The sequence below is a fragment of the Alligator sinensis genome, unplaced genomic scaffold (assembly GCF_000455745.1).
Source record: "Alligator sinensis unplaced genomic scaffold, ASM45574v1 scaffold173_3, whole genome shotgun sequence".
In the NCBI taxonomy this organism is placed as follows: domain Eukaryota; kingdom Metazoa; phylum Chordata; order Crocodylia; family Alligatoridae; genus Alligator; species Alligator sinensis.
The window spans coordinates 102,907-119,791 of NW_005842076.1; the positions used below are offsets into that span (position 1 = coordinate 102,907).

General features: G+C 45.1%; 1 protein-coding gene and 1 long non-coding RNA gene across 3 annotated transcripts in view; one reads left to right on the forward strand and one right to left on the reverse strand.

Moving 5' to 3' along the window:
- Positions 1-12,159, reverse strand: part of LOC102387765 — a 16,966-nt gene extending 4,807 nt beyond the window's left edge. Inside the window, exons 1-2 of the long non-coding RNA XR_323832.2 lie at positions 12,121-12,159; positions 3,306-3,376 (exon numbers count right to left, since the gene is read on the reverse strand). This is a non-coding gene — a long non-coding RNA (uncharacterized LOC102387765). The remainder of the gene's footprint in view (positions 1-3,305; positions 3,377-12,120) is intronic.
- The window catches only part of NKD1 (naked cuticle homolog 1), a 170,590-nt gene that overhangs the window by 65,967 nt on the left and 87,738 nt on the right, over positions 1-16,885 (forward strand). The gene's annotated exons all lie outside the window — the stretch shown is intronic.

Consider the following 16,885-nt stretch of genomic DNA (forward strand, 5'->3'; position numbering starts at 1 on the left):
CCCCCCCCCCCACACCCCCCCCCCCCCTCGGTTGCTGACTGGTCACAGGGGGAGGGGGGCATATGCCCCCCCGACTAATGCAGCACCAGTCACCCATGCAAGGAGCCCTCCGAACAGACAGAAGTTCACTTTTGGTTTGGGGGGAAGGGGGAGGGGCATCTAGCTGCTGGCTACTGGCCTGCAGTCAGTTTCCTTTAGCAATGGCCCCTGCTCGTTGCTAGGCTAAAAAGTTTTCAGAATGGGAGGGTAGAAAGGGAGCAGACGGAGCTTCTTCTACAGGTTCCCCCAGTTGGTCTAGTGGGTGGGGTGGGTGAATTGGAGCCCGCCCCACCTCTGGTGGGGGCTCCACTACACCTGCCCCACCCTTCAGTGGGGGCTGAAAAACCCCCATACTGAACAACCCCCGCTCCCTTTCCACCCTTCCATTCTGAAAACAGTGACAGACTGGCAGGCAGTGCAGACAAGTTACAGAAGATGCTTTGTTTTGAAACATCTTCATCTGGCCCCTCATACAGTGGGTCAGAAAATACAGATTTTCACCCAATCCATTTTTTGCCATTTTTTGAAGCTGTCTGCATCCATGCAGTTGTGTTTGGTCACAGTTATAAACTGCTTTTTGTGGCCAGGTTGGGTGAAAAATATCACTTCTGTCTGCACACTTGGTGATTTACAGAGCTCTTAAGCAATAATGCATGGTTTTGCCTTATATATGCTATGGTCTGAGTAATGTTCGTTTGCATGCTACAGCATTTTTCTATGGGCATGTCTTATATTTTTGTTTTTCCCTCAAGTATCGACCAGGGGGCATCTCATTTCATTCGTAGAAGAGGTGATTTCCCCTCCCCACCCCCCCCACCCATAATTTCCTATTTCTCAGTAAAACCAACTTATATCAGAATATCTATAAACGTATGGCATACCTGCTGCATTCGCAGTTGGGATGACTCATCATTAGATAGCTCCTCATGTAAAGTGCTTTAGAACCATATTGTAAGATAGGTACTAACAAGAGCAGTTGGGTAAGTTTTATTCAGGTAACTACTCCCACAGAACTCCAACATTATGAAATTACCACAGGTCTCATTTAAATTTGCTGAAATTCATGGAAAGATTAGCATGATTCCAGTGGGTTTTGATCTCCACTGCAGTGCTTGCAGGATGTGGCCCTAAACATGTATCAGAGAAACAAAGGAGAGGTAGGGAATACACATTGTCAAACCCTCTCTCCCCACTTCTGTGTCTTGTTTTTTCTTTCTTTTTTTAATGAGATCCTTGCTTCATTTGGCTTCATTTTTGTTGAACCCTTTCCTATTATCCTTTCTTGATTACTTATACTCCGAGGTACTCTTGCATATTTTCCTAGTTTGTTTTTAAGATTGATGTTTATCTTGAATCACTTTTAGATTCAAAGTTTTCCTTTATAAGTCTAGATCATTTATGACCTGTGGCTGTAATGCTTGTTCTGCATTTTATTTACAGATACCATTTTTATTGCTTCTATTAATTTCAGCTCTTGATTCTGCCAACAGTTATTCATATTCTTATGTGTCCTCACATGAGTAATCCTGTTGGCAGTGGAACTAACCTTTAGAATCTGTGCAAATATTTGTAGGATTGGATTCCTTTATTTTCATTATTCTTTTTAACACCTTGTCCTAATTTAATTAGATATTACTTATAACTTCTCCCATCCTCCATGCCATTTTGAATAGGGACCTGTAACTTTCTCCCAGCAGTCTGTCTCTCGAATTGCCATCTCCTTGATTCTGCATGAAACCATCTTTCTCCTTCATAAAAGGGCAGAATAAATTTCCAGTAATAAATGTAAAGTAACTATTAAATTGGATTGACAGTAGTCACATAGAATGAAGCTGCACTGTAGTCTAAAGTGGAGGTCAGGTGAAGCATGATGGATGGTCTCTGATACTGTTGGTCTCTTACAGCCTTATACTGTTTAAAAGAAATATGGCCTCAGTAGGACTTGGTTTACTCCTATTGAATTCAATTGAGAGCTTCTATTGGCCTCAGTCGGTGAAGGATCAAGTCTATGTATTCTGCATAATTCCACAGCTTGGAGCATCATGGCTCAAGCTTCCAAATAGCTCTTTTATCTCCTGGACATTCACCATCCAGCTTTATGGCAGGGTGTGGGGGAGCTAGACTGTTCTCAGTGGATGGATGGAGCTGGACTGTTCTCAGTGGTGGCAGATGACAGAACAAGGAACAACGGTCTCAAGTTGCAGCAAGGGAGGTTTAGGTTAGATATTAGGAAGAACTTTTTCACTAAGAGGGTAGTAAAACACTGGAACAGGTTACTCAGAGAGGTTATGGAATCTCCATCCTTGGAGGTTTTTAAGACCGGGCTAGACAAAGCTTTGGCTGGGATGATCTAGTTGGGGCTGGTCCTGCTTTGAGTAGGGCGTTGAACTAGATGGCCTCTTGAGGTCCCTTCCAACCCCAATTTTCTGTGATTCTGTGAAGTGTCATTACTCTTTAAACAATAGACTAGGATCAGGAACAGATTTGGGAATTTCGGGGTCCTTACTGAGTTTATTCTATAGATTCTTTGGCTTCTCCCTTCTTCCATAAACCTGCTGATTTATCACTTTACTTTCACCTATTCTTAGGGATCTTCTTAAATTGCAGTGAGACAAAAGACTTTTCATGGCTTGCTTGTAGAGCCAATTTCATGGGCCTTTTGTAGCAGCCCCTCCCCTTGATGCTGATTGGCAGAGAGGTCCTTGGCAGTGATTGGGAGAGAAGCCCTGGGAGGGAAGCAGGGATGAGGGGACATCCACCATCTTGTCTACTATTCTTCATGTTGCCCTGCCAGCCAACACCTTCCCTGCTGGGGATCCAGCATTTTATTTTTATTAACTTTTTTGTTGATTTGCAGATTTTGCGGACCATCCTGGATTTTGTGGTTTCCCTGAAATCTGTGAAACTGCAAGTGAAGTAGGTCCCTACCTGTTATATTTCCCCAAATCTATCCCCGGAATATGGACAATACTATGAATGAATCATTTTTCTTTGCTCTGTGCACGGGGAGAAGAGGGTCCTGTACACTTGTATTCAGTGTGAGTAAATGGAGAGCATAGATTCTTTGCTAATACCAAAGAGAAGCTGGACTATAGCAAGGAGCAGCTGCCCTTCTCCAGTCAAAGACTATTGTGCAGATTATGTGTCCTAGTCTTACTCATTTACCTCTTTGGATGCTACAAACTAGGTCTAGGTGTAAATCTGGAAAAGTAAAACCTCCAGTTTAGAGAGAGGCTCAAGTCTCTTAAAAGCTGGATCTAGCTTACCTCACTTGTCCATATAGCTTCACTGAATACTTGCTTGAGCAGGGCCAGGAGAATTGGTGTGTGCAAACCAACTGAAAGAAAAAAGTAACGTGATTGAAATGGAGCAGGGGTGTCAAACATACAGCTCATGGGCTGGATGTGGCCTGCAGAGCCACTCGATCCGACCCACCTGGTTACTGGCAGGCCGCCAGAAGTTGTGGGGAGGGGTGTGGTCTGCTGCAGAGTCTGAGACCATTGGGCTCTGGTCAACACAGCGATTGGTGGCAGGAGGGTGAGTGGGGGCTGATGCCCTTTGGCCACTTTGCCTTTTGCCACTGCTGTGGCCTGAGCTATTTGGCTGCCAGCCCCACAGCTGCTGTCACACCCTATCCCATGCCAGAGCTGGAGCTGCCACCACAGCATGGGGCAGGTGACAGCTTGAGCCCAGGTACAGCTGTTGCTGCTGCATGCCCTGGGCTGGTTCCAGCCCACAAGGAACCCCATGGTCTGGATCTGGCCTAGGACATAGGCAAGTTTGACATCCCTGAAATAGACAATGAGATTATACAAATTGTTGTTGCAACTATAAACCCTTATTTAGGTTGGGGTGGTCGGGGAGGGGATTGACAAACCTTTGTTCCATTTTTTTTTTTTTTTTTTGCTGTAGAGTTCAGCAAGTCTCATCTTTGTAGTATGTAGTCTTATTTTCTGTTTCTAATGGGCATTTCAATTACCTCTCCAGAAACTCTATCCAGTTGACAAAGTCTCTTTAATTGGAAAGCAATAGCTTTTAATTGTTGGGAATTGTGAATGAGAGTACAGCTGAGAGGCAACACTTTGTTTAGCTGTTGTACATTATCACAGCACTAGAGTCAGTTTTCTAGACCAGAGTGCTGGTAGCATTAATGACTAGGACAGCTGGAGTGAATCTTAATAGAATCAGTTGTAAAGACAGATCAAAGTTTCAGATCATTTGCAGCCTGGCATTTCTTGTTTGATCAGTAATTTCTCACTTGGTTTCTCTCTCTCTCTCTTGTTTTTTTTTAACATTTTTCTTTAAAACATGGACAAAAGAACAACTATCACCACCCAAAAGGTAAAGAGAAGACGGGGAAAATCCCTCATATTTCAGTGAATGTCGTACAGTGGGCAGATGACTGTTTATCCAATCTTTTGAGTGCTTAATGGGGTTCATTGAACTAATACAGTGCAAACAGCAGTGCCTCCTGCCTTTGATCAATCAAGTGGTCCTTCCAGTAGGCTTTGGAGCCAAGATATTTTCCTTTCATCCTCTGGGCTTTGTCATGGCCGCTGTGTTGATTAGAAACACAGATGCCTGCCTCAGACAAGAAAGAGAAAGAAGCCAATGTGCTGACTTGAGGAAGTGTGTCAGTGCAGCCTCCAAGCAGGAAAATCACTAAGCCACAACAACAGGTGAATTGGATGGGAGTTAAAAGGAGATGGGAGAGAGCAGGCAACTGAGGATGAAAGATAGCCGGGGGCAAGGAAAATGGCAATAAACATCCCCACTTGTGTTATTCTTTACTTTATGGTAAATGTCACTCTTCTAATTACATCGGTAGGTTGTCGAAATGGGGAAGTTACCATGCAGTAAACTTGGGTGTGAATTTACAGCATGTTTGCTGCTCCAAACAAACACCTCATGGAAAGTCTGAATGCATGTAAAGAATGCTTTTGTGTGTGGCGGCTGACTCCATTCTGACAAGGAAATGAGCTCCTCTTTCTCAATGTGTAGTAAGACTGTCTACTCGGAGGCTTTGCAGAGAGTAGCCAGTACAAGGTAGATCCACAGCAGCAGTTTGAACTGACAGGTACAAGTAGTCCAGACAGGTTGCAAGGTGCTAAGTGTGAAGTGGACTTCAGAAATTAATGCCCAGGACTTGAACAGCTGAAGTTAGTCTCTTTTGAGCAATCACTTGCAGCTCTCTGTGGTAAGAACAGTGGCTGAAGCACTGTGCCTAGATTCATACAGCTCTAGTTAGGCAAGGTTACAGGTCACTATGATCATAGGCAACTGGTCGGGGAGGTACGGGGGCACATATGCAATCCCTGACAGGCCCATCCCTGTTGCTGACACTACCGCCAGCTTCTGCAGGTGCTTGCCAGCCCCCTCCCCACTGCTGGCTTCTGCGGGTGGTCGCCAGCCCCGTCCCTGCTGCTGATGCTGCCGCTGGCTTCTGCAGGTGCCTCCCCGTACTCAGGAGGCACCAGACTTCCATGGCTATGATGGATATGTTGTGCAGTGGAAAAAATTGAACGCAATTGGTTAAAATGACTGCTGCTAACGGTTAAAATATGGTGGCTGCAGCTTTAGTAGGGACTGTCCAAAAGGGTGAGGTGCTTGTGCATAATTTGTTCTTGGAAATGGTGTGATATTTGTGTGCGCGTGTGTGTTGCTTACCAGTTGCTTAAATAGAATCTGCCAATTCAGTCCCTTGAATGGTTGTTTTAAATTAAAGCTGTTTGTAGCATTTGATTTTGTTAGTTCTTTTCAGAAATCATATTTAAGGAAATGATGTCCTTCTCATTCCCTTCTCCCCACAAGCCCCTCCTCCTCTTTGGTTTTTTGTTTTGTGATGGAGTCTTTTTTTCTTTTTTTTTTCCTCTTAGCAATTTGATTGATCCTCCTTTTTTCATTTCCACATTGCTGGCTGCATATGGAACCCCACTCAGCTTTAGCTGAGACAAAATCGACTGCACACAATTTGCCTCTGACAGCTTGTACAAGAGCAAACATTTCCGAAGAGCTGAAAGTCTAGAAATTCAATCAGCGGAAAACCTACTGTGTGGAACAGCTTTGCTAGTGCTACAGCTCCCTGCTGGGTAGAAAAGCAATCCAGTTACAATAAATCCTTAAGAGTGGAGTCATTTGGGTAAAAGGAAAAACAAAAGCTGGTTTATACAAACTGATTGAAGTCAGACGTTTTGACTTCCCATTGAAAAGGGAGTCAAGGCCCAGGCTTGCTTGGTAATTTAAAGGGGAGATTGACTCCTTTCATCTTTCTCTTGGGCAGGTTCTTAGTATTTTGCTTGTGGAGCAACGTAAAGAGTTTTCAACTTAAGTTAAACATAGCTTCTTTGATATCAGTAGTGTTGATACTGTGGCTAACTATGAACTGAATTGGGTTGGGACACTTCAGCCAGCAAGGAGGGTCTGATTCTGATACCAGCAACACGGATGATACGTCATTGTAGTATCATGACCGTGAGAATACTGTACGACTGATATTAGAATTGGGTCTGCTGTGTTAGACCAGTGTAGCTCAGTGAATTATGCTCTTCATTGCTACAAAGTCGCATGATCACGTGCTCATTTTAGGAACCCATACAACCTTCTGCAAATTCCTAATATGAAGGCAGAGCTGCATGTACTGTGGGAAACAGCATCTATTCTCTTCTCTTCAATTCCCATTTGCTCCTTGGATATGAGAAATTAAATAGTACTTTGAAACTTAGTTAAATAAAAATGAAATACCTGTGGAGAAAGCAGTGCCAATTGTGGGGAGGTATCTGTAACTGGTCCATGTTTAAAATAAAAAATATTTGGGGTCTTATAAATTCCCCTCAGCCCCTTTGCCATCTTGGTGTCTTTTAAAAAATTGCATTTTCCCTCCCTTTCAGCCTTTTTTTGGTTTTGGGCATCTTTCAAAGTACACCTTTCAAACAGTAACATAGGAAATGACCAACCAGCTGAAAAGGAAAATGGGAAATGCTGAGATTTTTTTTCTGATGGCTTTCAGGTGTTAGTTATTACTGTAAGTAAAATCTTTCCAGACAGATGTGAATCATCCCTTTAATGGCAGCATGGGGCTCAGTTGTAACTACTGCCCTGCATATAATCTCTGCTTATCTGTGTCCCCCTCCAAAAAGTCTGATCCTTGTGAAAAATTTGGAAGATTCTGTAAATGTTGCAGAGGATGAAATCTACTTTTTCTGTTCTTTCTCTTTAAATGTGACGTTAAAAATCAGTGAGCAAATGATTGCCTGTCCTTGCCACACAACTGGAGATGAATTATGGTTGTGTTGCTTTGCTTTCTTTAAGTATAGTAACTTGGTATGGGTCTTAACTTTTAACTCATGTCACTTCTGTAATTGCCACCCAACTTTTACGATTTGTGGTCCTATGGAGAATTTTTGGGATGGTAAACCCTCTCCCCTACACCCTTGCATATGTTGTCTAAAGGCAGAAGATGAGGAAGGGTGGTACTAACTAACAGTTACTCTCAGGCTAAATACAGGAGTTCAAAAAGGCCGAAGCAGAAGTGCTCCAACTTTCAAGCTTTACTCTAAGTGCTCAAGGTTAGGTTGGGAGCAAGCAGAATACATGTTAACCCTCTGTGGGGGAGGTGAGGTTTGGAGCCTGCCTATATGGCTCAAGCCCAGCAGGTGGTGTATGGGTGGGGGAGGGGGATGCTGCTGCATGCCTCTGTGTATCTTGCAGGCTCCCTGACCTACTGAAGAATCCTGAGCAGAGCCGAACAGTTTAGCTACCCCTGACTGGCTGGTGGGGACGTCACAGCTGCGCACCTGGACCTGATGTGGTAGCAGATCAGCCTGGCCACAAGCCATCAGCTGGCTGTCCCTTGTATGCCTATCAAGTGTATGTGCATCCTGGACACCTGGGTTGTGTGTGTGTGTGTCCCAGACACCTGGTGTGTGTGTCCCAGGCACCTTTATTCTGTGTGGTGATGTATGTATGTTTCCCGGGCACCTGGTTTGTGTGTACTGGGCACCTGTATTGTGTGTGTGTGTGTCCTGGATGCCTGCCAATGCTGGTGGGCCTGGCACCACACAGTATCTGGCTGTTTGGATCTGTGAAGCCTTGGCCCATTAGCTCCTCACCCATGTGGACTAGGAGCCATCCCCAGATGAGTAGGGCTGGGGGCCTTCAAGTGCCCCCACAGTGGCACCAGGCCATGGGTCTCCAGCCCAGGGCTCCTCTGGCTCATCATGGGTACCACAGCTGGCAACCCAGGCTGGCCAGGCACTATACCCTTTCCACTTTCTCTTCCCCCGCCTCCCCAAGGGCACATATTGGGGCTGCCAGGGAATATGGCCTGAAGAAGAGACTTGCCTTTTTAATCAAAAAGTTGAAACTGCTAAACTGCTAGTGTGTTTATTAAATGAAAACTGTGGAAGGTTGTCCACTCCAGAACTTGGAACCAACTTCTTGGTTGACATTGAGAGAGTGGGGAAAGACTCTGGCAGCACTGGATGGTTATGATGTTGAGGGGTGGAGGGGATAGGCAACTGTGGGGATTCAACTTAAACCTTGGGGCAGCGGGTGAAATGCTGTGTGCAAAACTGCTGCCCCTTGGTTTAATTAAAATGTTGCAGCTGCCAAACTTTTTGTGGACATAATAAAGAAAAACTTTGAAATGTTCCCTATTCAGGAGCCTGGACATGAGGCTATACTGCTCCCCCACAGCAGGACCTGGGCCTGCAGTGACCTGGCCCAGGGGGCTGGTGGGCCATTCCCCCCACACCTTCTCCCCTGCTTTTGAGTGCTCCTGTGACCTTCCTGGAACCTCTTTGGGGCCTGACAACTACCAGCATCCGGGGTAGCGTGTTTGCCCTGGAAGGTGGGTTGAGTCGCTGCCAGCTCCTGCATTGGGCATTGGGTCTCCGAGTGGGCCCTGCTGGATGCCTTCCTGGCTCCTTGGACCATGGATTAGGGGCTCCCAATTGCCATATCTCCTGTTCCAGGTCTCCTTTGCCCCTCAGCATCTCTTAGTCAATGTGTGGTGTGGACCATTCCTCCATGGCCACCATCCAGGGCCACCTCCCTTGTGGGACTCTCGGGCATGTCACCTCAGGGAGGAGTCCCTAGAGTGGTGCTCTCCATGCTGGCGGGGGCTGGGCACCACTCCTGCCTGTGAGGCAACTGTATCCCCATGGGAGGTAGTGCTGATACCACATAAGACAGACCCTAACCACTTCCATGCTGCCAGGTGTCTGGGCCTGTGGAGAGCCTGGCAGGCTGGCTACTGTGGCTTTGTGTGTTGTGCTAAATTTAGGTAAGGGGTGAATGGAAATGAAATGATTGTTCAGAGTAATCTGGTCTTAAATCCATTCCTGTGACATTTTATACCAACAGCAAATGGGTCCCTCATTGGGCATGACCTTGACAGAGAAGCGTGGGTCAAGTTGAATAGACTGAGATCTGGATACAGACACTTCAAAATAACACTGTACAAGGTGAACATCCTGGACAGCCCCCTGTGGGAATGTGGTGTCCAGCAATCAGCACAGCACTTAATTGCAAGCTGTAATGTTTACAAATGCCCAGGCAGAGTAGATGGAATCTGCATACTGAGCCATAGTATCAGACAGTAGCTCGTAACTGGCTGGAGAGAGAAAGGTGTGGGGGCTAGTGGTGGTGGCGGGGAGGTTGGAAATGGGGGCTTCGACTCCTCGGTCACTTAAAGCCTAGGGGTAGGGCTGGCCCAGCACTTCAGCAGACCAGACAAGCTCTGGCCAAGGCTAGGAGGGGGAGGTGGGTGGGCTGCCTTAAAGCCCCAGGGTTTGCCGAAGGAATGTGACCTAACATGAGTCTCAATAGGATCTGATACAGATATTCATTAAAGTGCTCTAACCTACAATGCTGAAGTCATATCCATGTAAGGTTATTTTAGTGTGGGATCTGCCATATTTACAGCTTTTTGTGTGTCCTTATCGTGCAATAAGTGTAACTTGTACACTTGGCCTTTGGTACTACTTTGCCCTGACTTCAGGCTAACATGGCTAACACTTGTCTACCCCTCCTCTCTTTGGAGAGAGGTGGTCACTGGAGATCCCAAGAGTGATCATGTTGATGATGGAAAAAGCAGTGGCCAAACACAAGGCCAGAGAGATTGCAGAAAGCATCACGTATTTCTAGGCTGGAGCTCCTGTGTGCAGGCAAGCGGAGACTTTTATAAGAGATAGACACAGTAAAGAAGTGAGCTCTGAGTGTGGAGATACTATTCAGGTAGCTTTTATCTGTAGCATTGCATTTATTCATTTTGATTAGTTTTTTCCTTATGCTGGGCTTCAGCTTCTACAGATTATATTCTTGTAGGCTGTCTGGCATGTAGATTTATATTTCTGGTCTCCTGTATTATATATAAGAGCACATGTAATCCCATGTCTCTGGATGTGTTATTGGCAGCAGGGGTGGAACATGTAACCTAAGGAACTAAATGCATAAGTCTGTACTTAATGAGCAAAGAATCCACTTCTGTTGGCAAAGGTGTGGCAGGTTCTTTCTGTGGCTCAGTCACCACTAGAGGGGATTAAGGAACTGGATTGGGTAGGTTATAGGTAGAGAACACTTGTCAGCTAGGGCACATATTGCCTTAGGCAACTTAAGTGCCATCAGACTGTAGTAGATATTGAATCACCTGACTGCCCTCTGTTGGTTCTTGCAGCATTGTTTTTAGCTCCAGTTTTTAGGGCCCTGCAGGTTTCATTTTTTACATGATTAAAGTATTAACAATGCCATAAATAGTAACCTGGCTACACTTTTAAGCCAATTCATGGCATGATAATATAGCAAATGAGCCACAAAGATATTCCATGTGTAATGTGGATTATCTTTGTGGTTCATTTATATTGTGCCTTCCATTGAACTTGTGGCTGACCCATGACAAAGCCCCACGCTCAGCTGAGTATAGAGATCTGGCATGGGGCAGTCCCAGGGACTAGGACGGAGCCCTCCACTACCATGTCAGTGGGTTTGGGATGGCATCCATCCTGGTCCTGGCACCCCTTTCTGATTCCTGGAGCATCTCCCTGATCTTGGGCTCACTGCTCCTGGAACCTGTAACATGGGTCTTGGCAGACAGGGAGCTTTAAAGAACACTACTGTGGTGGCCTTCTTGCTGGGGACTTTAAATCCCATACCTGCTAGCTCTGGCTGGACTGCCATGTATGGGGGATTGGAGGCTCTTGGCAGGGTTTAAAGTCCCTAGCAGGGAAAGCCTTTTGGTTCTTGCCCCCCTTGCTCCCCCACTGGGAGGTTCTGATCTCCCATACCCAGTAGCTTGGTCAGAACTGCAGGGTTTAAGGTTTTGACTTACAGCTGAGTTTTGGAACCGTCACAGGCAGGGTCCTACAGGAGGGCCGTGATCTCCTTAAGGCCCCCTTCCTCCATGCCAAGTCGGCCCAAGGGCACCCTCCAATTCTCCTCCGCCACGTCTTTGCTGTTTAGATAAGTTTGGGGAGGCTGCCTTACGTCTTCTTGAACACGGTTCATTGTGACTTCTGTCCCCGTGGACTCCCAGGCCCCTTGTGGGTCTTGTCCTGCAAATGGGTGCTTTGGGGCACCCTAGCCTTATGGGCTATGCGTGGCTCCAACCACCCCTTATGCCACGCCCCAAGCCTCACAGTTGGAATAGACATTGGTCTGTCAAATATACACTCGCCCTCTCTCTCGGCCTTCTCGGTAGCGCCGCCCTCTCTCTCGGGCCCACCACACTGCTACCCCCTTCCTCTGGGGCTCACCATGCCCGCACTGGGGCTTCTCAATAGTGCCCCCTCTCTGGGACTGGGGTCTATGCACCCCATACACCGTGCCCTTACTGGCGCTGGGGTCCCCACACTACCGTGAGTCCCCTATGAGGATACTGTGCCCTTTCTGGCACTGGGGTCCCCATTTGGCTGTGAGTCCCCGATGAGGCCTCCTCCAACCCCTAATAGCCTCACCCAAACCACCTGTGTAACAACAAAACAAAACACAAGCCCCTAGGCTGTAACATAACTTAAAGCCACCCAGCTAAACCCATGTTGCTCAGACATCTTAGAGCTGCCATCCTTTACTCCGCTTGAGCAGTACCTGCGGTTCTCATATCTTTGCTCCAGGAGCTCCTTCTCTGTCTGGCTGCTGGCAGGGAACTACCTGGCCTCAGCTCCTGGGCTTTATGAGAGCCAGGCCCTGCCCCTTGCAGCCAGCTGACTGCTGGCAGGTGTGGGTCGTTTGCTGACTCCAGTTGCCCTGGCAACCACCAGCTGGGCTCCTTATTCACTGCTAGGGCTCTTTCTCTCGCAGTTTCTCCTCTTTAGGAGCAGGGCACTTCGGTGCTCTGCGACAGGATTTGTTCCTGACATTCCCAGTCTCAAGCTGTTCCAGCTGGGGCCAAAAATCAGCTAATTGTCAGCCCAGCCCCAAACCATACTGCAGCTATTTCAAGTCCCTGGTAGGGTCCCAGGGGCCACCTGCCAATCAGGTGGTTGCTGGCTGGGTTGGACCTGTGGGCACTTTTCTTTCCACTTGCCAGTGCAGGCAAATATCAGGATTATGATGGTAAGCAGTAATGGCGTGATTAGAATCTGATCCCTGATTGTGCGATTGCACTTCCTGCCATACACATGTGGGATCAGGAATCGGAGCCCATCGTACCATTAAATGAACATGTGCTAGGGGCCTTAGTTTCTTGGTTTGGAACATGTAAAGAAGCTAGCTTTTGATGGAAGTAAGCAGTAATGGGGAACCATAAGTGTTTACAGGCAGACAAGCAGTAGCTGCGGTGCAGCTGTGTGTTGTAGTTGTATCTGGCAGTAGTGGAACAAATAATAAAGCAGGTAAAGCGGGAGCTGGATAAGACCTTACAAGCATTAGCTCATGTAGAGTTTTGGAAGCCTAGGGCTGGCTCTGCTTCTTTAAGGACGATTTGCTTTTCTTCCATGTGAGCCATATGGCTTCATAAGTTCTTTGTGCGCCTGGATGAAAATTTCCTATCAAATCTTCTTTGCTAGAAAACTGGCATTTTGGGAGAATGAAAATTATCCCCAAAGCATCAGCTTTCCATGAAAATGTTTGTTTCTTATTGGACATTTTAATTTGCCCCCCATTATTTTGACTGAAAATTACCCAGTTTTCAGTTGTGCAATGAAAAATAAAATATTTTCATGGTGGGGCGTTGGGGAGGAGTCCCATCATGTGAGCAGCTCTAGCTTATGTGATGTTTCTAGTTCTTACTCTGATGTTTCATAGCATCTAAGGAATGAATCCTGTAGTTAGTTTTTCACCCTTGGAAGGAAAACGATAATAAAATGATACAGTAACTTTGCATATTGCTGCAATGACAATGTTGTGATTCCTTTCTCTTTTCACATAAAAGTATTATTATTCCTGAATTCTAAGTCCTTGCAGAGTGAGAGGTGGGCAGGGGATGCTTTGCTATGGATCACTGCTAAATAACGGAATGTACTGGGCAGGGGCATTCTAGACACTAGGTAGGATTTTTTTTCTCCTGTCTCCCCTTGCCTAAATTTCACAGGTCTGGTGTCCGTCATATCTTCCTTGGAAGATGAGGCCCCAAGATCTGCACAGCTGTAGATCAGTCAGCTTTCTCTTTTGCGCTGTGCCTCAAAGGATTCACTACAGTGCTGAGGTGTGCAAACCCTCTCAGAACAGTGTTCCCCATTATGCAGAGCATCCATCTGCCTACCACTGGGTATGTCCATGCTGCCTCAGTGAAACTGTCACTCTTCCTAGTTGCTCCCATTTCTTACCGGCGGTCTAGGGATCACTGCAGGAATAGTATAGACACATTCTGTGTTCTTCCACCATGCTGATCACTGAATAGCTAGTGACTATTCTTCACAGGTGTGCTTGAGTATGAGGGGTTATGTTATAAAATAACTCCTGTACTATACTGTGTTTGTGTTAGCAGTATGGAATAATAGCTGAGTTTTGACTACATTACTAGCTCAAGTGTCAGAAGCCCTCAAGCCTCAAAAGATATCCCTGACGCACCAGCTAGCTCAGTTTGAAAGCAACACTGCATTCAAGCTAACACACAAGAACTGTGTGTGAACGGGGTTATGAGCAATGCCCGAGTTATATCCCAAGCTGCAGTGGAGACCATTCCTAGTGCCTTTCAGGATGTTTGCCTTGCACTCATACTCACAAGGTAGAATCATGCCCACTGTCCTGTGCTCAGAGCCTTTCTTTCTCAGATAGTCTTTATGTGGAGGTTAATTTTGCACTTTCTCAAATATGTCCCATTAGTTGAGCTGTATTGAGGAATGACCCGTCTGTTTGTATCACAGCTCCACTTGCACTAGACAGGCATGTTTCAAATGATTTATACCTAGCTCTTCTGTGTTAGCTTGTACCTTGAGCAGCTAATTAAAAGATGCATAGTCTTTTCAGTATTGCCAGTCCCATGAAAAATGAACCCAACGCCCCAAGATTTGAAAAATGAGCAAACCCCCCCCCCAAAACCCCCAGGGTATTTAATTGTTTTCTGACTGCAACATGTCACACTTGTCACATTTGTAATCCAAAGGGTTAGAAAGTATTTTTTAGTAAGCTGAGATTCTTATAGTTTACATAGTTCTAGGAACTGGAGCTTTAAGAAAAAACACCAAATACTGGGAAAGAAATTGCAAGCCTCCAACACAGAGGTACATAGGCTACAGGCACTGAAACTTGAGGGCTGAAGATGTACAGTTAGAAATACATTGATTGCATCTCTGGCAGATAAAAAAAAAAAATGCAGAGAGAAATCTTGGGAATGTTAATTGCCCCTAAAATGTTTTTTAAGACTGAAATTGCAAACTGTAGAGAGCCGGCCCAGAGGAATTAGGATGTGTGAAGGAGAAATGTCCCTGAAATATCCATGAAACTTTTTGAATTCAGGTTTCTCTATAGTAAAAATTGCATAACCTGTCTAGTTGAGCGTAAACTGTAAAATTAAGCAGGCAGCTGATATAATGCAGCAAGTTCAGTAAAAGCCTGGATGTGTCACTTCCTTTTTAATTAATGTTTGGACAGTACTTTGAACATGGAAAGCAGTAAGAAGGCAGTTTACAAGTTGAGCATATTGTTGTTGTTGGTCCAGGTTCCAAAGTCTTTACCCAAGCAAAGCATCCATCAACTTTTGATTAAGTACTTGTATTGAGAGTTGTTGCGTGTTTTTCTTTAGCTTGATTGTAGAAGAAATTTTAGCTCTTGCTGGAAAGAAAAGTTACTATAATTTAGGGTAAAGGACACCGATTCATTTTTCACTTGTGGCAAAAATTTTAGTGTGATAGCCCAGCTACTACATAGACCAACAGGAGTAAGAGCCAGCTTAAAAAAATCAGAGGATTTATTTTAATATGTTGTTTAGCTTTTCTGTTTCTTTTTTATTTAGTGAAAGATGGGGTTGTTTTATAATTAACAAAGGCTGAACTATGTTCAAAGGAAGGTAGATAAAACTCACAACACTGTAAGAAAACAATCTATGTTGGGATGTTTTTGAGTGTACCACTGTGAGATATGATGAAATTGCAATTTGATGCAAATGGAACATTATGCTTGCAACAATCAGAGATGCATGGTAGAGATAGACATGGATTTGTAGGATTTGAAAGACATTTAATACACCAGATGTCTCTCTTGGCTTAACTTCTGGAAGTGTCTGACTGTCTTAGAAAGACTGGCAGCCCCATTTTCCTACGCAAGTGATGTTTGGAGGGCTTGAATAAGTCTTTGAAATTAGGGATGCTAAATATCTCAACCTTCCGATGTTTGTCCATCCTTCAGTAGTAACTCTCTAAAATGAGGAGCAATTCCCAGTTTTGTATGGTGTTTTACTTTTTAAAGTCATGCTTAGATTTTGAGAGCTTGTTCTTCCTTGTTCCATAGAAGAACTAAGTAATCCCAAAGCAGTGCAGCAGAAGAAATGTAAAGGAATGATTTTACTAGGCACATCTTTTGGTCTGAATAAATCTGATATAACATTTGACTCCTGTTTTTCCTAAGCTAATAGCCACTGTGTCTTGGGGACAGTTTTTGTGGAAAGACTGCATATGTGGGAACAGCGACAACTGAAGTGGGTAGAAGACAGTAAACTTTGAGCTGCTGCGGGAAAGATTTTCTGCAGATGAAAGCAGACGCATAGCATGGTGCTTGGAACTGAGTGAGCTGTGAAAAAGGAATAGTTCCAGGCATTGTAGAGCGGAGAGGTGGATTGTATTTGAACCCTTCTGAAAAGTGACCTTCCATTCCACTCCTGCAGCTGTAAAAGAAGAGCTGATCGCATGAATTGTAAACTAAGCTAAGAATGAAAGTCAGGAGGGAATACCCTAAACCTTCAAAAACAAAACCCATACCTGTTCATCTTAAGTAGTTTAAGTTTAAATTACAAGATGAGAAGAATCTGGGTAGAATTATTTAAACTATTAAATTGTATCCATTTGTTTGTTCTTGTTTCTAAAGACTGAGCTGTTTGAGAGCCTCACAAATACCTTGATAGATTAGGTAAATTTAATGGATTAGGGGGTTTGTGGTTGAGACAGGAGGATGTTAAGATTCAAACTGGGTTTTTTTGCGCTTGAATTTTATATTCTTCCAAATGTAGGGCAGATTCCAAGTCTCCAGAAGACTGCTGATAGAGGCAGTGCGAGATGTGGATTCCTACTGTTTGTAGTTCTGTGATCATAGACTGCTTGATCCTGCAGTCCTCTTGCAGGCAGGTCTCCCACAGACTTCAATGGGACATTTGCCTGCATCAGGAATGCAAGATTGAATCCTGAATTGTGTACAACAATGCAGCATGACCCTCTAGATGTGGGAATAGATAGATGTACTTGCATTCTCATTCTCTTTC